This window comes from Pleurodeles waltl, chromosome 1_2 (genome assembly GCF_031143425.1).
Source record: "Pleurodeles waltl isolate 20211129_DDA chromosome 1_2, aPleWal1.hap1.20221129, whole genome shotgun sequence".
NCBI classification, from domain to species: Eukaryota; Metazoa; Chordata; class Amphibia; order Caudata; family Salamandridae; genus Pleurodeles; species Pleurodeles waltl.
In genome coordinates this window covers 877,188,211-877,210,203 of record NC_090437.1, presented here as the reverse complement: position 1 = coordinate 877,210,203, position 21,993 = coordinate 877,188,211, and positions in this window count along the sequence as shown.

Genomic DNA, 21,993 nt, shown 5'->3' with positions numbered 1-21,993 from the left:
GGTCTCAAGGCGATGGGGGTGGGAGGGTGGAGTTTGGGGGGAGGGCTGCCGTTTTACTGTTCGAAAAGCCATGTCTTGAGGTGTTTTCTGGAAAACCGGAGGTCCTGGGTCTTGCGGAGGTTGGTGGGGAGGGAGTTCCAGGTTTTTGGGGCAAGGTAGGAGAAGGACCTGTCTCCAGAGGTGGTGCATTGGATGTAGGGAACTGTGGCAAAGGCGAGGTCGACGGAGCGGAGGTGGCGGTTGGGAATGTGGAAGTTCACTCTTTTATTGAGGTAGGCTGGTCCAGTGTTGTGGAGGGATTTGTGCGCATGGATAAGGACTTTGAAGATGACCCTTTTGTCGATAGGAAGCCAGTGGAGGGATCTGAGGTGGGCGAAGATGTGTTCATGGCGTGGGAGGTTCAGGATGAGGCGTGTAGCTGCATTTTGGATCCTCTGGAGTTTCTGCTGAAGCTTGACTGTGGTGCCAGCGTAGAGGGCGTTTCCGTAGTCTAGCCTGCTGCTGATGAGTGCATGGGTGACGGTCTTTCTGGTTTCTATCGGTATCCATTTGAAGGTTTTTCGCAGCATGAGGAGGGTGTTGAAGCAAGAGGAGGTGATCGAGTTGATTTGCCTGGTCATGGCGAGAGAAGAATCTAAGATGATGCCGAGGTTGCATGCGTGGGTGGTGGTGGTCCTAGGGTGGTAGGCCACCAGGAGTCGCCCCATATTGTTTTGTTGGGGCTGAAGATGATCATTTCAGTTTTGTTGGAGTTTAGTTTGAGGTGGCTTGCTGTCATTCATTTGGTGGTGTCTAGGAGTCCAGCGTGGAGGTTGGTCTTGGCGGTGGTGGGGTTCCTGGTGAGGGAGATGACGAGCTGGATGTCGTCTGCGTAGGATATGATGGGCGGAGGATGTTGCCGAGCGGGCCATGTAAATGTGGCTGGCCACGTCGCACGTAGGGCAACAATAAGGGGGACAGCTTCTTAGCGCCGCTCCCCTGTTAGAGGGACAAAATGGCCAGAAAGGGCCTCTGTACTTAGGGAGGGTGGTCCACCCCGAGTTTATGGCCCCTAAAGGTGTGAGGAGGGAGGAGTGAGGCCAGGAGGTCCTTTTAAGCGGCAACCTCGCAGGGCTGGGCCTCTTTTAGCGTGAGGCGAGCATTGGACAGCAGCTGAGAACGGGCGGCAGGGGTACTCGGAGTAAAAGAAGGACTGAGGTTGGTTGGGTGAATTGGGGGTGGGAGGCCCAGTTGAGAGTCCACTGCAGTAGCGTGGGTCCACTGCTGCTAGGGAATGTCCACTGTTGTTGGGATGGGTGCCGAGACTTTGTTTTCCCCTGGCATGGATTGGTTCGGAGGGGAGGCATTGTGAAGTTTTAGCATGGTGAGGTCTTACCTCCATGGGCAGCGAGCGGGCGTGCTCAGGCTCAGGCTCGGTTTTCCCTTCGGGGGACGACCGGCGGCACCATCAGGGCTTTCCTCCTGCGTCAGGGCAACCAGGGTGCTTGGCGGCCGCGGGCTCTGCCTCCTGGGGCATGGAAGAGCAGCGGGGAGCGGCCGGCGCTGGGCCCGGGATGTGGGAGTTCCCCTGCCGCGTGAAATCCCCCTCCTCCCGACCCAATGTTATCAACGGGCGGGGGAGCAGGAGGACGAAGCCGGCGCCTCTTCACCCTGAGCCTATGGGTGCGCGGCAGCGGCGCCAGCAAAAATGTACGCGGACACCTCCAACGCCCGCATGGCGGCGGGCGCGCCTGTGTCGGCATAAAAAGTTTTTTAAAAAAAAAAAATGAAAAGGAGTTGCCGCGGGCACTAGGGTGCGCGGACACCTCCACCCCCCCCGAACGCCCGTATGGTGGCGGGAGTGCCGGTGTACCGTATGTGCCAGGATCCCGTCCGTGGCAGTCCGCATGTACTTTGTGCGCATGCGTAACATTGTACGCATGCACACTTTCAGACATTTCAAGCGCGCTATCCACAATAGTCCGCTTGCGGTTTATGCGCTTGTGCGCATGCGCACATGCAAAATTGTGCGCATGCGCACTTTCAGCTATTTCAAACGCGCTATCACCAATAGTCCGCCTGCAGACCCCCTTCTCACCCCAGGTGGCTGCCCCGCAACGGACGGGTCTTGCAGAGGAATTGCCCTCAAAGCAGAACCCCGTCTCACCCCAGGAGGCTGCCCTGCGGCATCCGCACGCACGCACCGCTAATAGGGCACAACCTGACGAAGGAAGGGGATGAGAAGCAGAGGGCGTGCGGGTGCCTCAGAGGTGAGCCTCCTGGGGCCGGCATGCGGACGACGGAGCAGCGCGGGCGGACGGGAGGATGTCGCAGAGGCTGGGTCCTGGACACCTTCCACCACCATAACAAAAGCCCCCTTTAACTCCAGAAGGCTCTCCTCTGCGGCCCCGCTGCTCCGCCCGCTAGGGCACAGACGGACGGCTGGGGATGAGAACGACAGAGCGGCGGGAGGAGGCCGCAGAGGAGAGCCTCCTGGGCCTGCCTGCCTCCGGCCTCCATTACTGCCAGATCCTGACCAGGACCCGGCCAGGGTTCTCGGTCGGTGCGGCCCTCTACCCAGGCTCGTCGTCCTCCTCTCCCAGTGGGAGCAGCAGCCGCTGAGGGCCTCCCGATTCCGACGAATAGACGGCGCCATCTCCTTCGCTGAGACAGACCTCTTGGTGATTTCATTTTTATGGTAGAACGTGACTGTGCTGAAATGCTCGTTAATGCTGCGCATATGTTGCTGCAACTAGAACCTTCCAGCCAACCGCCTTAGGCTGCATACAGTGGAGAGACCCCGTCGCACAAGGAACCCTGCTGCTTGCACTAAAAATGAGGGCCTTTCTTAACAAATAAGGGTCGCCTAAGCAGTAATATGATTTCTTATGGTACTGTGGGACTTTTTATAAGTGATAGAGAAAAAGCTGTTCACAGTACTGGAAGGCAGCAGATGGCGATGGCATTAAAACTAGTAAAAAAAAAGTGCATTTACTTTCTGAAGGGCACACTACAGCCCCTTTTGCTACGTGAAAACTAGTATAAAGGGAGCTGCAGGCAGCATTTTCAGAGTTTGCACGCATTTCCTGATCGGATGTAGCCTTTATCCATTTCAGTCTGCAGTTGGTCGATGCAGGGGAACAGCACTGGGACTGGGACTTCCCGTTCATGCATGTGATGCTCCACTCTTAACACTTTAAGTCTGAACGAGCTCTTTACGTTAGCACTGAATCAAACATGCTTTGCGGGGCATTAGCCCTCCCCTGAGGCAATCGGCCCTCGCAGCCACCACAATGCCCTTTCCTATCCAGCCAAGGGGTACATTTTACTCCAGCTACCATATGCTGTAACTGTAGATACCGTTAACCCTCTCACCTGCCCTAAACAAACATCCACGCACAGTGCTTAATTTGTAACAAAGAGGTGCTGGTGCTCAAAGCCCGTCTTTAAAACACGAGGCTGCTGTAATTAAATCTGCCAGCACTGAATAGTGAGGCAGTGTAATCCTGAAGCCATATCGGGCCTCTTCAATCCATATAAAGCCTCTCCCTGCCCCTTCAGCTCACTCTCGCAGTTTTCTACTTTCTCCCTTTGTGGCGCTTTTTCGTTTTTCCCTTCCTCCGTCTTTCCCACGTGTGTCTTTGCCTCGCAGCAAATGCTTGAGGCAAAAGTATAAGCCCTGGCCCTGAAAAATAAGTGCTGGTGTTCAGCACCGGAAACAACAAGCTCAAATTAAGCACTGTCCGGTCACCTTTTGTTTAATTAAGACAGCACTTTTGTTAATGTGTTGTCTGCTGTGTGGTGTTCTGATATAACCAGGGCCACGGGAGATATGTGGCAGTGGAGGGCCAAAAAATGCTGCATCGTTGAGTAAATTATGAGGGAAGAAAAGTAGATTATGTGGTGTAATGCGTTTACTTTTTTTTTTTCTTTTTTTTTTTTTTAAACTTAAGCATTAAAAGGGCCATATACTGTGCAGCAAGATGTGTTGCTGCTTTTTAGGTAACTTGCAAATCGTTTGTGTTAGAAGCAACATTTTTTAAAATGAAATCTGTGGATTATGCTGCTGATAATAGATTATGTGGAAAATACAGCAAATCTATATGCATAAGCATGCCACAGCTGTAAAATAGCATAATTCATTGTGCATTGATGTAACCCACAGCCTTCATTATGAACAGTACCAACCGAGCTGTTCTGTTTTCTGCAAAAAATGAAGCATGGTATTAAAACACCTGTTAGGAATACACAAAATGGCAGAAAAGTCTGAGACTACCCTGTAGGTAGTAGATTCAGTGAACACATTCTAGGCAGGTCCTAGACCACCTCTCCCCATGTTTCTAATGCTTTCTACTGCTTTCTGCCTTGTTTTCACTGCTTTCTCCCTCCTTTCCCCTTGTTTTCTTAGTGCTTTCTGCCTCATTTTCACTGCTTTCTCCCCATTTTCCGGTCACGCCTGGGCAGCACATGCACTCTCTCTCCGACAGCTAATCAGCCCCCTCCCCCAATTTTTTTTTTTTTTTTTACAATTAATCGATTAAGTGTGCAATGTTTAAATATGTCTAGATTTATTTAAACCTTGCAGTTAAGTTCTGTTACCTTTTTTAAAAATGCAATAATTATTTTTCTACTTAAAAAAAAAAAAGTGTTATCTGCATAATGCCGGGACTGCTTTAATCATTTGCACCTCACCTGAGGTGTCCGGTTGTTTACTGTGTCCATCAATTCCATATTGTTTTACCCTATTGCTCATGGCAATTTATGTTAGACCCGTGTATGTGCTCGCCCCCTGCACGTTCCTCTCAATGATTTACCAGAGTACATTTGGCCAGCAATTAATTTAACCAGCTACCAATGTGAGTAAAGTTAGGGGCATTCAGGGCATGTTCTCTTTATCTTTTCTGCCAGCTCCACCCCTCCAAAAAAAAAAAAACACAATCAGGTTAAACGCCTGGTGCTGGACAACTGTCAGCAGATGACAGAAAGATCACATAGCTCACTTCAGACTTTGAAAAATTGGAGTTCCTCAGCATGATTAACATTAATCTGGTGTCAGTAGCGGACCTCTCCATACTCCCCAACCTGCAGAATGTAAATACAGGGGTACAATGAACATTAGGTTTTCGGTGATGGGTGGTGCAACGTCTGTAATGGCATATAAGTTCTGCAGTGCTAACCTCTATAATTTGCGTTGAAATGTTAGGTTATCCTAATTTGCAATTTACAAGTACCTGCAACTTTATTTCTGTAATGTGGATGTAGCAGGGCTGTTATACTGTGGTGTATTTTCTATTTACTAGTTGGAACTAAGTGATAATGGGACCTCCAGGGGTCTTGAAGTCTTGGCAGAGCAGATGGCATGCCTTGCACGTTTAAACCTGAGTGGCAACAAAATAAAGGACATCAACACATTGGAGCCTCTGGTAAGTGCAAGAGTGCATACCCTTCCCAGCATTGAGCTGAGTATGACATATGGACAGGCTATGACTTTAGCTGTTTGTCTACCCGTGGACAGACCAGTTGATAAAGCAGAAACACTGTGTGCAGGCATGCAATGGTTTATATATGCCCTCTTCTATGAAACTGAATTAGCTCATCAACAATCTGCCCCGCTTCTATCCAAAATTACATGCCCAAATCCAATTCCAAATAATCTGCACCAATCCAAATCAATCTTCCCTGCTCCAATCTGGCCAAATCCACTCCACCTTAGTCCACTTCAACTCAATCCATTCCAGACCACTCAGTTCACACTAACCAATCCAATTTCTGTTTATTCCTTTTGTCCCCCATTTTTGCCTGCTTTCTCACCTCCTGTCTAGACTCGTCCACCGCCTCCTAGCACTCCTCCGAGGACCTACTTAATGGAGGCCGCACATCGGATGTGTAGAGCTGGTGCATCACTGGCGTGCTGAAGGGAAGCCTGTCTGTGTCTGGACCAGGGTCAGTGCTAGGACCCCTACCTCATGCATGTGAAAAATTGATTTCTTAACTTGGCGTGAGGGCTTCAATTTGTCAAACTTTCAGTTCCATTTGTTCTGTGCTGAGAGCAAAATTGTATTCCTTCAGCAGCCCTACTCAATTTCGTTCTTGCAAATGTGCAGGTTTCTTAGAATTGCTTTCAAAACTTTCCAGATCGTCTAGCTTCCCTATGTTCGTCGGTATGTTATCTCTGTGTTTGAATATCCTGTTCTTGTGGTTCAAGTGTGTTAAAGGGAGTGTTTGCTTGAACGTGTTAGGAAATTATGATGCATGTATATTGTGGTAGAGTGGGTTTTTGCAGTGTATCCTACTCAATGCACGTTCAATAGTTAAAGACGCTACCGAGGTCTGGGACTCAATCTTCATCCCTCACTCTGGGTGTCATCTTCCTCACTGAAACCTGTCTCAACCCTGCCTCTGCATAAGACATCGCCACTGCCATCCCTGAAGATAACAAGGTAACACACCACAACTGATTTGTCAAGCATGGAGGCAGAAACACCATTATCTACAGGAAGACCATCTGCTGCACAACATCCCCTGATGACCCACCATCGGTAACCAAACACCTCAACTTCCAATTCCACACAGACAGAAAAAGCAACATCAGAGGCACCCTTGCTTACAGACCACCAAGACCGCACCCCAGTTTCTGCAACGCCATCCCAGAGCTCATGACCGTGCAAACACTCTACTCTGAGCCCTGCATATTTCTAGGGAACATCGGCTTCCACCTCAACAATGCTAACTCCAGGGACCTCCTGGAAACCCTATCCACATCGCAGGACAGTGGAACACTCTCAGCTCTCACCAACCAGACTACACACGACCTGGAAAAAGCAGCAAAGAGCTTCTCGCAGTGGATCACAGACTGCCCGTACACCATCGCCATCACCAAGACAGCCAAGGTGAAAGCGTACAGCAAAAGAGCAAGCTGGTTCACAGAGATACTGCACTCCTTCAAATGTAATTGCTGACTACATGAAAGGAAGTGGCTCATCGGCAAAAACAAAAAACACAGAAGACTGCACCACATTCAGGACCACCCTTAACCAATACCACTGCCTCATGAAAGAAACCAATAAGAGCCACTAGCAGACAAAACGTTCGTATGCCATCCCTCCAATGCATACAGCAGACCGCATCAACCAGCTCACATGCACAAACACCAACCTAGAAAACCTTTTCACTCAATGTGAACTCCTCACCACGTAAGAAGCTGTCATCTTCATGTGCTCTGTCCACTTGGGAGAACCAATAGACCCTTGCCCCCACCACACCTGAAATCTTGGAAGCAACACCATCAGCTATGAGGTCAACCATCAACTCGCCCAACACCTAGAAGACCACAACCTCCTGGACCCCTCCCGGTCTGGCTATCGAGCTAATCACAGCACCAAGATAGCCTTGATTGCAGCCACAGATGACTTTAGAGCCCTTCTGGACTGTGGGAAGACAGCAGTGCTCATCCTCCTGCGTTTTCACCCCGTCTCCCACCACATCCTGCTCAATAGATCCTCTTCTATGCTGACGGCACACAACTCATCCTCTCACCTTCTGAAGATTTCTTCCCCACAAAATCTAACTTCACATATGCATAATGAGCGTAGCAGGACAACTGTCTATAACTCAACACTGAGAAAATGGAACTCCTCATGTTTGGGAACAACACCTCTCCATGGACTGACATATGGTGGTCCTTAGAGCTCAGCACACACACTACGGACCACGCCCGCAACCTCGGCACCAACCTGGATAGTGAGCTATCCATGAAGAAACAAGTTGACGCTGTCTCATCTGCTTGCTTCCACACCCTTCACGTTCTCTGCCAGATCTTTAGGTGGCTCTCAACAGACGCCAGAAGAACCGTCATGCAGGCCCTCATCACCAGCAGCCTGGACTACGGAAACACGCTCTATGTTGGAATCACAGCAGACCTCCTGTACAGACTCCAGACAATACAGAACTCCGAGGTAATTCTTGTACTCTACCTCCCCTGAAGGATCCACATCACACCCAATCCCTAAAAGCTGCACTTGTTCCCGATCCAAAAGAGATGCTGTTTCAAGATGCTAACCCACGCCTGCAAGGCAACGAATCAACAGATGACAGACCAGACACCCCCGATCAGCTTCCCTCTCACCCCATGGATCCATCGAGCCAACAGCAGAGGTCGCTCCTTCTCGAAATTTAGCCAAGGCTTGGAATAACCTCTCCCTGCATCTCATGGCCACACTGTCACTTTAGCAATTCAGAAGATAACTAAAGACATAGATATTCGAATGATCAGTCCTCCACACATACACATACCTCATACAGCTAATTCACTTCGAACCTCACGTGATTTGCTGTAATCTATTAATGTTTGATTGATACGCTATGTAACATCTCAAAGTGAATGCACATTCCTTTTCTGCCACTTTTGACTCTGTTGCACCAGTGTCTGTAGATCACCTCACTCATACTCCCCAAACACATCACCGTCCTTTTTATCACAGCATCAACACACATTGCTTAATATGGTCAGTTCTTTGTTAGTGGTGGGCACAAGCATTTCTTTCTGGGCACAAAGGCTTCAGGGGCATTTTAAGGCATAGGTAAACTGGGCTCTGGCCCTGGGCCCCAGCCTTTTGGGGGGGTTAGAGCTACCTCTGTTCTGCAGAGTCTTGACCTAATGACTTTTTACAGTTCTTAAACACATTGTTTTAAGTACTGTTTACCTGTAATTTAATTTTAATGTGAGTGATGTGTGATTCTATGGTATCCATTTTGCTGAGAAATGTTTTTGATGCAATATCCATAAAAAAAAGTTCATTTTAGATTGTAAGGAAATCCCTCATTGGCATGGTTACCCCCTGACTTCTTGCCTTTTGTTGATGCCAGTTATGATTGAAAGTGTGCTGGGACCCTGCACCAGTGTTATTTCCCTAAGCTGTACCTTTGTTCCCACAGTTGGCACAGCCCTGACACCCAGATAAGTCCCTCGTAAATGGTACCCCTGGCACCAAGGGCTCTGATGCAGGTAAGGTCTGCAGCATGTCTTATGTCACCCTGGGGTCGCCCTCACTCAGCACATGCACACTGCCTCAAATCCTGTGTGTGCTGGTGGGGAGAAAATGACTAAGTCAACATGGCACTCCCCTCAGTGTCATGCCCACCTCACACTGCCTGTGGCATAGGAAAGTCACCCCTCTAGCAGGCCTTACAGCCCTAAGTAAGGTTGCACTATACCAGGTGAGGGCATAGTTGCATGAGTAATATGCCCCTACAGTGTCTAAGTCCATTCCTAGTCATTGTAAGTACAGTGTGGCCATACTAAATATATGGTGTGGGAGTTTGTTAAAACGAACGCCACAGTTCCATAATGGCTACCCTGAATACTGTGTAGTTTGGTATCGAACGTCTCAGAATTAAACCCACACAAATGCCAGTGTTGGATTTGTTAAAAAAATGCACACAGAGGGCATCTTAGAGATGCCTCCTGAATACCAGTCCAACTCCTAGTGCTAGGCTGACCAGTTTCTGCCAGCCTGCCACAACCAGACAAGTTTCTGGCCACATGGTGAGAGTGCCTTTGTCACTCTTTGGCCAGGAACAAAGCCTGTACTTGGTAGAGGTGCTTCTCACCTCCCCCTGCAGAAAGGTAGTGACCCTCAAGGGCTCATGCCTTTTGTTACAGCACCCCAGGGCATCCCAGCTAGTAGATATGCCCGCCCCTCCGGCCACTGCCCCCACTTTTGGCGGCAAGGCAGGCGAGGATAATGAGAAAAACGAGGAGGAGCAACCCACCAGTCAGGACAGCCCCAAAGGTGCCCTGAGCTGAGGTGACCCCTGCCTTTATAAATCCTCCATCTTGAGTTTGGAGGATTTCCCCCAATAGGATTTTGGATGTGTCCCCCCTCCCCTCAGGGAGGAGGCACAGAGGGTGTAGCAACCCTCAAGGACAGTACCCATTGGCTACTGCCCTCCTGACCTAAACACACCCCTAAACTTAGTAATTCGGGGTGACCCAGAACACAGGAAATCAGATTCCAGCAACCTACACAAAGGACTGCTGACCTGAAAGCCCTGCAGAGACAACTGACTTGGCCCCAGCCCTATCGGCCTGTCTCCAGACTCAAAGAACCTGCACAGCGATGCATTCGACAGGGATCAGCGACCTCAGAGGACTGCCCTGAACCGAAGGACCAAGAAACTCCAGAGAACAGCGGCACTGTTCACCAACAACAACATTTTTGCAACTTTTAAAGAACTTGCTCTTCCCGCCGGAACATGAGACTTCACCCGACTCCCAGGTGACTGCAACCTCGTGAGTAACCTGAGATGAACCCCCTGCACCCCCACATCGACGCCTGCATAGAGGATCCCGAGAAATATATTTTTCTACAAAAAAACTATTGGCCTGGAGTTAAGTCTTTGAGTGTGTGTTCCTCATTTTTTTTGCCTGTGTGTGTACAGCAAATGCTTAACACTACCCTCTGATAAGCCTACTGCTCGACCACACTACCAAAAAATAGAGCATTACAATTATCTAATTTTGCCACTATCCGCCTCTAAGGGGAACCCATGGACTCTGTGCACGCTATCTCTCACTTTGAGATAGTATATAGAGAGCCAATTTCCTACATAGATCAAAACAGAACCTCATATGTTGTAAATGTGAGGGTGTTGCACAGATTATTTCCATTAATAATAGTGAGCTGCTCCTGTGTTACAGTAATTGCAAGACTTCACTATCCCTTAAAATTAGATGTAAAAACCAGACCAGTGTGCCCGTGACCTGGCCAAAGAGTAAAAGGCAGAATGGGAAGTGGAACAGGGTCAAAGGAAAGCAATCACCAGGAGAAAGCAGAGAAGAAAGTAAAATAAGGAGAAAGGAACAGTAGGACGGTAGAAGAAGGCAGAATAAGGTGAAACCAAGTAAGTCTTGGTTGCCTTGGAACTGAGCAGCCCTGGATTTATCAACTCAGGCCAAGGGCATAATACATTGAAGGCAAGATATTTTTTTTTTTTTGCCACCACACACGATACTCACAAAATCATCAACGCCCAGCGCGCCCTCTTTGTGTAACATTGCAACCAATTCACGAATATTGCAAAAAAGTCATTCTCTCACTTGCACGTAGCTGTCTGTCCCCCGCCCCTCCCAACTTGTTGCCAGGTTTTGATGCAGTTTTAACTGAAGTGCACTGGCTTCCTGGTAAGCAGGTCCCCAGTGCCAGTCTTCCTTCCCCAACCCAAGACACCTGATCCCAAGTGATAAGGCTCTGTAGCACCCTTGTAAGTCCCATAGTAAGTGTTATCTAGAGTGCCTAGGTACTGCAGAGGGTCGCTAAGAGCTGTAGCAGAACTTGTTCTTCTCTAAGGGACCCAGCAATGACCTCATGCAGACTGCGTGACAAGGTGCCCCCTGTCCCCAAAACACTGCACGTAATATTTGTAAGTCACCCCTACAGCACGCCTTATAGCCGTAAGGCAGGGTGCATTATATTATATGCGTGTTCATATCTGCTAGAGCAGATATGCCCCTGCTATGTCTGTCGTTTCTTAGATGTATTAAGTGAACAGGGAATCCATTTTAAATAGATGTGTTGGACACTGATTAATATGAGTTGCCCAGCTCCATGATGTCTTCAATCAAAATAGGGATGTTTGGTGTTGAACATCTCATGTTTTTTATAAGCCCTGGTGATGGATTTATTAATGCACGCATCCAGAGCGCACTTTAGAGTTGCCCCTGAAAACATACCAACTGATTCTGAGCTAACTGACCAGTTCTAGCCAGTGTGCCACCAACAGACTAGAGTCTGAGATCCAGGGGTGAGAGGCTTTGCTCTTTGGAGGTCAGACACAAAGCTTCTCAGGGTGAGGTGTTGGGCACCTTTTCCCATAGGATGATCTGCATTCCAAGACAGATCTGGCACCTCTGAGAGGAAGATGCTGACCCCCAGAGTCCATCTGGCTCCTGGATATTCAGGAACATTAGCTATGTAGGAGTCATTTTGCATTGCTAGGCTGGACACACAGCTAGGGTGACCAGCCTGAAACGGACACAGCCTAGAAAATTTTGCTTGTGTCTGGTGGAATTTAGGACCTTTGGGCATGGTGTTGCCCACTCCCCACAGAAAGTGGTGATCTACAGGGTGTATTGACTCCAGGGGGTATGTAGCTGTAGGAAAGTACCCTCTTTTTGGCATGGTTACCCCTACTTTTTGCGTGTGAGTATGTTTTGGACTGTTCACTGGGATCCTGCTAACCAGGACCCCAGTTACTGTGCACTCCCCCTGCACATTTGTTTGCTATGACTTCACACCTCCCACATTTGGCATACTGGTGCCTGCATGCAAGTCCCTAGTATATGGTGTCCAGGGCATGGAGGCACTAGGTGTTCCCCATGGGCTGCAGCATATTATCCCACCCATCTGGGCCTATGTAAAATGTGTTTGCAGGACTGCCATTGCAGCCTGCGTGTAAAGGTGCATGCACCCTTTCACTGACTATCACTGCACCAGGTCCCTGTAAGTCACTCCTAAGGCAGGCCCTCCTAGCCCAGAGGGCCTGCTGCAAGTACCGATGTCGGAGGGCACCCCAGCATGAGCAGCAATGCCCCCACAAACTCTGCTCCATTTTCCTGAACTTCATGAGTGCGGGGATGCCATTTTACGCGTGTACTGGACATAGGTCATTACCTTTGTCCAGCTACATAATGGTAACTCTGAACCTGGGCATGTTTGTTATCAAACATGTCCGACTCATAGTCCAGGAAGGCAGAACAAAAGAATTTCCTTTGGGGGAGGGAGGCAACACCCTCTTCCTTTGGGGGGGGAGGAGTGTTAAATGACTTGGGAGGGGTAGCCTCGCCAAGGCACTGGTATGCTTTGATGGCCACATTTGGTGCCATCCTTGCATAAACCAATCTGCACCAGTTGAGGGCCCCCTAATCCCTGCTCTGTCCTGGAACTGAACAATGGAAATGGGAATAACCACTCACCTGTCTATCACCACCCCAGGGGTGGTGCCCACAGCTCCTCCAGATGTCCCTTTGATTCTGCCATCTTGACCCTCTGGGAGCATCTTAGTGGCCACGTCAGGCAGGTGATGTCACAGCCTCCTCCTGATAGGTGGTCACGTGGTCCAGGGCTATTTAGGGTCTCCCTCTTGGGTGGGTTCCCAGATTCGACATGCAAGACTCCAGCAGGCATTATCTGCATCATTTACTGAAACTTCTGGCCACTCGAGCCGCGACTGGACTCCACAAGGACCTACAATCCGCATCTACAGCTACGCCTCTGCTCTGCAACATTGTTTCTCTCGCTTCTTCTAGCAACTGCAACATTTCCCCGGCTGTGCATCGTATGAGGGCAGCAAGTTTTCAGTCTGCACTGAGAAGCAAACTTCCCTTGGAACGAAGGAGTCACTCGCGTGCATCTGCAGGCATTCTGTTGCAATGACGACCAGCTGCACGGATCTCCTCTTCTATAGAACTGTGTGGATCCTGCATCACAGGTGGTGGTCTGGAGTGGTCCTCGGCGTCCTCTCTACCAGCTGTCCAGCTTGGGTGAAGGTAGGACCTTCCCTTCTCCATGCATAGCGTCTCTTGCAACTGACAAGGCTTGATGGCACCTCTTCCAGGGTAATTTCAGTCTTTGTGTAGCTCCAGTCCGCATCACTCTTCCCTGCGACACTCGGCCCTTCGCATGGTTATTCAGCAATGTGGGACTCCTTTCTAAGTGTCCTGCATGGGCCACACCGTGACTCCTGTGCTCCTTGCCTGAGTCATCTGTGTGGGCTGCATCTTCTTCTTTAGACTCTCTGCACTGCCGAGGGTCGCCTGGGACGTCCCCTGCGGGTTGAGGACCCCTAGCCCCACCACACCTTGGCCTTACTGATCCCCGAGAGCTCCACTTCTAGCTAACTGCGAGATTTGCCTTTTTCCAAGTCTTGTTTGTGGTTTTTCTACTCCTCAGACTGACTGCAATCCTTCATCCAGTGTGGGACGTCGACTGCATCAGCCAGGAACTCATCTGCCCCAGTGTTGCCCGTCTTCTTTCCACCGTCGACCAACTCCTGCATCCACCTAAACCCCCCCACCCCCGTCTTCAGTTTTGTCTGCTGCTTTTCAGTGTATTCCTGATTGTTACTGTACATGTATAGTATGTTTACTTACCTACTATTGGAATATTGCCTAACTAGTGTTTTAGTGTTTGTATTACTCTAATAAAGAGACTTTATTTTCGTATCACTGAGTGCCTTCTTTCATTTGTGTAAGTCCTGTATGACTACAGTGGTATTGCATGAGATCTTTGCTTGTCTCCTAAATAAGCCTTAGCTGCTTATCCACAGCTAACTGTAGAGAGCCTGGCTTCCTTGACACTGACTCGACCTCACTCATAAGGGATACATGGACCTTGTATAAGGTGATCATACCATAGGTACTCACCACACACCAGGCCAGATTCCTACAGTACTCCAATGATTACTACCCTTCACTCTCAATACCACCCCCTAAATTGAGTATTTACGGGAACCACTGATACCAGATTGTAGGACGTTGTCTCTGGATATGCTATATCAAAATGAGATATAGCCTGCACTGAGTCCAGGGATTCACCCGAATCTTAAGAGGCAAAAACTATATTATACTAATGTTGTTTTGTTGTACTGTGGTCGAGCACTTTGGCTTATCAGAGGGTAGTGGAAAGCATTTTTTGCACACACACCCAGGTAATAAATGAAGCATGCACTCAAAGACCTAACTTCGGGGCAATTCTTTTTAGATATCAAAAATTGTTTTTTGTCCATTTATTCCTAGAACCACAAGAATAAATTTGCAGGTAAGTACATTTACAAGTAATTATCCAAAATATGTATCTATACCTAATTGTTGTAATTTGGCAATATAAATCTTATGCGAAAATAGCAAATATCCGTTTTTAAAGTTGACACTGCAATTTTCAGGAACAGTTCTGTAGGGAATAAAATAAAGTACAGTTTTGGAGGTAAGTACCAGACCTACAGTTCCATTCTCTGGGGGGTTTATAATACCATGGGTCTGAGTTCGAGTTAGCCCCTAGCACCCTCCAGCAGCCACACGGGGCCGGCTGAATGCAGAGGTCAAAGTTGCTGCTGGGTTTTACAATGGGAACCTATGGAGACTGGGGGCACTCAGAATCAGGCCAGCTTCTAGGTAAGAAGCCTGAGCATCACCGCCAGGTGTTACAATTCCTGCAGGGTGGAGGTGTGAAGCACCGACACACAGTGTCTGCTTTGTTTTTGGCCCTCGAGAGCACAAAAGCTCTCACCCCATGGAGTCAGAAACTTGCCTGTGAGTGGTAGGCTGGCACAGACCCATCAGTCCTGCATTAAAGGATTGGGTAAATACAGGGGGCATATCTAAGATGCCCTCTGGGTGCACGTTTCAATAAAACCAGCACTGGCATTAGTTTGGGTTTATTGTGCTGACAAGATTGATACCAAACGTCCTAGACTTTAGTGTAGCCATTATGGATCTGTGGAATTCATAATGACAAACTCCCAGCCCATATACTTAATATGGCCCCACTGGACTTACAATGTCTAAGAATGGACTTAGACACTGTAGGGGCATATTGCTCATGCAGGTATGGCCTCACCTATGGTAGTGCACCCTCCCTCAGGGCTGTAAAGCCTGCTTGAGTGTTAACATACGTATACCACAGGCAGGGGTTTGTGGGCGTGGCACCCTGAGAGGGGTGCCATGTCGAATTTGCCTTTTTCTCACCACCAGCGCACACAAACTACAATGGCAGTGTGTATGTGCTAGGTGAGGGGTCACCAGAGTGGCATAAGACGTGCCCTTGGGGACTTTCCCGGGAACAGGGCCCTTGCTACCATGGTTACTTTTTTACAAGGGACTTAACTGTGTACCAAGGGTGTGCTAAATGTGGACTCAATGCCACAGTTTTGGGAAAGCACACTACTGCTGGGGCCTGGTTAGCAGGATCCCATCACGCTCTGTCAGGTTATCACTAATATCAGACAAAAAGTGGGGGGCAACTATGCCAACAAGGGCACTTTCCTACACAGATTCTCAGATTTTCTTCTGTGACACAAAAGGAGTGGGAAAGAAGCCTGAAAAACTAGAGACCTAAGAAGCACGACTGACGTGATGCCAACCCTGCCAGCCTGCCTGCCTGCTGTACCTGGCCCTCGAGGTGCAACTGACCTGTCCTGCCTCTGCAGGTTCCAAAAAACAGGGAGCGCTGTCCGTGCTTCACAAATCACCAAGAACTCTTCTGGAGTACAGGAGCTGCTCCCCCTGCATCTACAGGCACCCAAGCAAGAACTGTGGGGGCCAGGACTGCCAAAAACCCAACATTGGGCAACACCACTGCAGCTGAGCTGCCTAGCCCGAGTTGAAGTGGGCCAGCGGTGTCACCATGGTCCCCAGGCCATTCAGACAAATCCTAAACAGAGCTTTCCCTATCGGGACTTCCTGACAGCGTTTGCAGTCTGATTCTGCAGACCCACTAGCAACAGTGAGTGAACTGAAAACAGACCCCATGCCTCAGGACACCTCTGCACCCGTCTGCCCTGGACCTAGGAGAAGAGGACCAAGGCTGTCCCCACATCTCTTTGCCTCGTCAGACCTGAGCCCACTTGTTGGCTTGGTCGGACTAAACCCCCAGTCCATGCCTATTGACTGTTTCTGCTGGGCCCCTTGCAACCACAAGGAATTCGAGCACCGGACCTGATGTGAGAACAAACCACTGCACCTGCACCCCACAGCCTGAGGTGAAGTGGACCGGTGGCGTCCCTACGTGCCTGAGGGTCTCAAGGTTCGAGACCCACGTGGGTTCCTCTGATGTGGATTCCCAATCCATCCCTCAAGCAACTTTGTGACCAAACCGGTCCCCATAAACTTACATGGGCCACCTGACGCTGAGCTGTACCCATGCACCCAGCTGCCAGAAGTGACCGGTCCGTGTGGCCGGAGTCCAGGACATTGGTCACGTAAGTCGCTTTACTGTACCTGTATGTGCAGTGCTGGTTCTTCCTCCATAGGATAACATTACCGCATCTGAAAAATGCACTATCAAGTCTTTTGCAACCTGTAAAAATTCATAAATCGAAATATCAGAGTTTATATAAAATCACATGTTATTTGTATAAATCGGTGTTGGATTTCTGTCAGTGTGTCTCACTTATCGTAGGAGTCGCTTGACCACACTACCTAAAAAAAAAAAAAAAAAGGCGAGCATTTGGGATGTAATTTGTACCTCGTTTTGGTTCACTATATAGTCTGTTTCCTACTATACTCGTATACACTCATGCACCCAGTAATACACCCACAGAGGCACTCGTGAACTCACACAGACCTACTCTGAGAATTACACAAGCACTCAGACTCACTAAGGTGCTCATGCGCACACTCACAGAGCCACTTGGACTCCGTGACTCGTGCACCAACTGAGTCTCTCAGACCCATTCAGAGACCGACAACTCCGCTCTGCTCAACTTGCCCTTGCCACCACCCCTAGAATTGGTAACAACGCAGCCAGAGGGAGATCCTTTTCCTACATCGCCGCACAGACCTGGAACACGCTACCTCGCCACCTCAGTCAGTCCCCCTTTGTAGGAAGCTGGCTCTTTATATGTTATATCAAAATGACATATAGTATGCACAGAGTCCATGTGTTCCCCAGAGGTTAAAGTAGATACTACAAATGCATTTGTTCTACATACAGAGACAATAGAAGAAGCACACACTTAATGACTGAACCACAGACCAATAGGTTTTTATATAGAAAAATATATTTTGTTTATTTCTAGAACCACAAGATTCTTTTTGCATTTAAGTACATCAATAGATAATAATTTCACACATATCAATAATAATACTTTGATTGAAATTCATAAAGCATACAGTTTTTGAATAAATGCCAATAAAGCTGTTTTAAAAGTTGACACTGCAATTTTCAGGACACTTCCTGGGGAAAGGAACTAAAGCAAAGTTTTAGAGGTAAGTACTTGACTTACAGTTTCAGTCTCGGGGGCTTAGGAAGTCCCCAGCGGGGGTTCAAGTGAACCCCAAGCACCCCCCACCAGCAACACTGGGCCGGTCAGTGCAGAGGTCAAAGTTGAGCCATTTTAAAGTGGGCTCCTACGGAGACAGGGTGCACTCTGAATCAGATCTGCCAGCAGATAAGTACCTGTTCTTTGGTGGGCAGACCTGGGAGGTGGGGGGCTAGAGGGGCACTGGTGGGGCCACAAGGAGGCATCGAACGCGCACCCTCAGTGGCACTATGGCAGCTGGGTGCAGGTCGCAAACGACATTGGGTTTCCAATGGATCTCTATGAGGAGACCCCGGGGGTCACACAGATGCTGCATGTAAGGACCACGGGGTCGCCTGGAGAAAACCACAAGCTGGACAGGGAGGAGGGCTGCCTGCTGAATGTATCTGTGCCGGAGGTCGTGGTTCTCTGAGGGCTGCGGGTGCAGTGGTCTTTTAGGCATCTGTAGGAGGCTGGCCTTCTATACATTGTGCAAAACTAGGCAGTGGGTCCAGGCGACCACAATTTAGTTTCCATTAGCATAAATCAGACCACCTAATGCTACAATTTTTAAGGTAGCTGGTCGAGCAGTTAGGCTAATCCAGGAGATGTGCTAAGCATTTGGTGTGCTCGCAAATCCAATCATGCAGCACATGCACTTAATGAATAACTCGAGACCAGAGTTTATAAAAATACTTCAGTTTTATTTAATTTTTAAGACCAAGATCTTGCAAAAACTTTTTTAGATATTACTTTTAAAAGTTGTAATAAAATTAGTCTTTCTGCACGTAATTGCGCATCATTGGAATCAATGTACAGTCACCATTCAAAATAGTACAATTAAGTTACCAGGTTTTTTGGGGTTTTTTTGCAGGGTGGTCGCAGCAGTCAGTGGGCACCTTGTGGCAGCTGGAGAGCCTTGTGCGGCTCCCGTTTCTGGCGGGAGCAGCGTTGGAAACACTTTTGGCACAGGGCCACCTGTAGGGGCCACTTGGAAAAGATGGTTTCTGGGGATCTCCTTGGGCTGTCGAGGCCGTTAGGATTTGGGGATCTGCAGAGCACAGCTGGTTCCTTGTTGCAGGGCGTAGAGCGGCCGGATGCAGGGTGAGTTGGAGATCCAGGGGCTGTGCGCAACTGAGTCCTTTTGGAGCTGGAGGTGTGAGTCTCTTTGATGGCTGCTTACAGGACACTGTGCACTCTGGTGGTAGGTCCAGGGTGGTGTTAAAGTCCCTTGAAGGGGGCTTCCTCCTGATCCTTTTTCAGCTCTTGGGGAGCTGGTTTTGTGGTTGTCTGAAGTCCGCTAGCTAGTACCGAGGGTATTGGCATAACTCGGCCACTGGAGGGCACAGTGCCACCAATCTTGGCACACTTGAAGGTCACGTCTGGATGGTTTAGTGTATTGTGGGAACCGGCTTCAACTTCCGGTTGTGGACATACCGGCCAGCCAGAGAAGTGACCTTCACTGGCTTATTGGATCTTGCTTGGTTTTCGAGTGGCTCAAACGGGGCACACATCAGAAATCTAAGAACCAAGGTGAGACATAATGAAGGGCGTAGGGGGAAAACTTGCACAAGCCATTTTAAAAACCTATTTACAATAGGGGACTTAACCAAAGAGGGTTGATCAGGCGGCGGCAGAAAAGTAGATAAAGCAGACTGATAGCCCTCCTGGTGGCCCACCAACCCCAGCACCCACCACCCATGCACGCAACCTTAGCATCATACTGGACTCATCCCTCTCCATGACACAGTGAATCAACGCCAAATCATCCTCCTGCTTCAACACCCTTCGCATGCTACGCAAGACTTTCAAATGGATACCCCTAGAAACAAGAAAAACAGTCACCCATGCCCTCATCAGCAGCAGACTGGACTACGGCAACGCCCTCTATGCTGGGACCACAGCCAAACTTAAAAAAAAAAACTCCAGTGAATCCAGAACGCAGCCAAACGACTCATCCTCAACCTCCCCCGCCACAAACACATATCCACCCACCTCAGATCACTACACTGGTTTCCCATCAACAAAAGGATCATTTTCAATGTCCTCGTCCACGCTCACAAGGCCCTCCACGACACTGGACCAGCCTACCTCAATGGAGGAGTAAAATTCCACACACCTACTCGCCAACTCCACTCTGCCGACCTCACCACAGTCCCCCCGCATCCAATGCACCACCTCCGGCGGCAGATCCTTCTTCCACCTCGCCACCAAGACCTGGAACTCCCTCCCCACCAACCTATGCAAGACCCAGGACCTACTAACTTTCAGAAAGCACCTAAAAACATGGCTTTTCACGCAGTAACCGGCCACTACCCCTCCCCCCCCTCCTCCTCCTCCTGCAGCGCCTTGAGACCGTACCGGGTGAGTAGTGCGCTTAAGAAATTGATTGATTGATAAAGAGTGCCCAGACCCGAGCCCTGCTAGGCAAGGGACAGAATGAAAAGAACATCAGAAATAGGAGCAGAAAGAGGATCTAGTAACTTCTCTGTACAATATTTTACAAAGCTTTGCCAACCGCAGTTATATACCACTTTTATGGAAGAACGCCTGGCTGCTAAAACAACATCTCAGACTTTGGGAGGAAGATTGTCAACTGTCCTCACTCCATCTCTGCACATAAAGGTGCAGAGTTGACTGGTTCAGGTGGAGACCCCTCCCCTGCTGCTGAGACAGAAGATCCTCCCTTAGGAGCAGCTTGATCGGAGGATGGATGCTCATTTTCAGAAGCTCAGGATACCAGACTCTGTGCAGTCTGGAGCCACATGGATTACTTGTGTCTGGTCGTCCCTGATCTTCTTGAAACATCTGGTCAGAAGTGAAATGGGCACAAAGACATACAGAAGGCCTGATCTCTGCTTGCATCGCTGAATGATTGCGGTCTTGCAAACTCCAATGCGCAATACTGTTATTGCGCGTTCTGTTTGAAGTTGAACAGCTCTAACCATGGCTCTCCCCATTGCAGAAAGAGTTCTTGCGCCACCTCCGAATGGAGATGTCACTCATCCGCTAGGCATCAATGGCCGAGTTGTCTGCCATGGCTTTCAGGGAACCTGCCAATTGTTGAACCACCAGTGTTATGCCCTACTGTTCCAGCCATGTTCAGAGACGCAGGGCCTTTTGACAAATGTTCCATGACCCCACCCCGCCTTGCTTGTTGCAGTGCCACATGGCGGTGGTGTTGTCCATGAACACCTGCACTAACTTCCCCTTTACAGAGGGAAAATGTGCTTTAAATGCTAGCCGGATTGCCTGGAGCTCCAGGAAATTGATGTGGAGTCTGGATTCAGCCAGGCACTAGAGTCCTCTGATCTCCACCTATCTGAGATGGCCGTCCCATCCCAGAAGTGGCGCATCTATCACTACTGTGAGGTCTGTTTGGTGAAGGGAGAAGAGTCTGCCTTTGAGCCAATCATAGTTCATAATCCACCACTGCAGGTCTTAAGCAGTTCCCTCCGAGATCTGGACCACATACAAGAGATTCCCCTGATGCTGCACCTACTGGAACTTCAGGTCTCACTGCAGAGACCACATATGCCTTCTTGCATGATTTATCAGCAGGATGCATGGGGCCCAGCAGCCTTAAAGTCAGTCTCACCGAACCCAAGATAGAGGCCAAAACATCAGTATAATAACCTGAATATCCTGAACGTGCTGCTCAGGAGCATTAGGCCGAAACTGCACTGTGTCCAGCACACCTCTGATGAACGAGTATTTGAGAGGGAGTCAGGTGTGACTTTTGTATGTTTATAGTGAACTCCAGTGACTGCATGGAGGCCTGCCGTAGTCTGTAAGTGGGAGAGGACAGTCTGGGGCAAGATGCCTACAACAGGCAGTCATCGAGGTAGGGGTGGACTGAAACCCCTGACCTGCGCAGATGAGCTGCGACAGCCGCTATCACCTTAATGAACACCTGAGGAGCTACCGTAAACCACAGGTAACGTCTGTGGCCAGGCAGGATAGGAATGTAAAAAAGTATGCATCCCAAGAGTCCAGTGC